Raw genomic sequence first — 814 nt, forward strand, 5'->3', positions numbered from 1 at the left:
AATTATTATATCATCTCAAATATTCCACTTGAAAAAAATATTGGGTGATAATATTGCATATTTTGTGTTTTTTTTCCCCATCAAAAAACAGGGTTTTCTTTGACAAAAAGAGCATCTTTAAAATCATTATATTGACAGATGGACCTAATGTTGATCTGGAGATTTAAAACATGAATAATAATAAAACAAAATAATACTGAATGACAATTTTTAAAATAATTTTTGACCAAAGCCTGAGTAGAGGCCTAAATGTATATTTATTATACATATATTGTATTGTTTTTTAACGGCCTACTGAAATGAGATGTTCTTGCCATGACGTATTATTTATCATACTTTGTTAGTAATCATTGATATAAATGTTATTTTCTATACCTTTGTCAGTAAATATTGATATTATTCACACTTTGTCAGCAAACATTGATATGTTATTTTTCTTTGTCAGCAAACATTGTCATGTCACTTTTCACAGTGTGTGCTTTAAGTCTGGTCATGTGACTGCCAGGCTCCGTTTGATTGGTGGAATGGAGTCCAAAAATCTATTGCTTACGTTGGATTGGCTGAAACAGAGTCATGTGACAGAAGCCGTCTTGGCAAGCCGCAAAATAATCATAAATATGATCGAAAGAAATGTAGCGACTGCAATGCAACTCAAAAGTTACAAAGTATAAGTAGAGTTTCTTCATGACAAAAATACTCAAGTTATTTTAACGTAGTAGTTATGTAAATGTGCTGAAGTCAATATTACACCTCCGAGAATAAAACAATAATAATTAGACAGATGGCAACAAATAAATAGTATGGTGCAACATCA

The sequence above is a fragment of the Nerophis ophidion genome, linkage group LG03 (genome assembly GCF_033978795.1).
Source record: "Nerophis ophidion isolate RoL-2023_Sa linkage group LG03, RoL_Noph_v1.0, whole genome shotgun sequence".
Classification (NCBI taxonomy): Eukaryota; Metazoa; Chordata; class Actinopteri; order Syngnathiformes; family Syngnathidae; genus Nerophis; species Nerophis ophidion.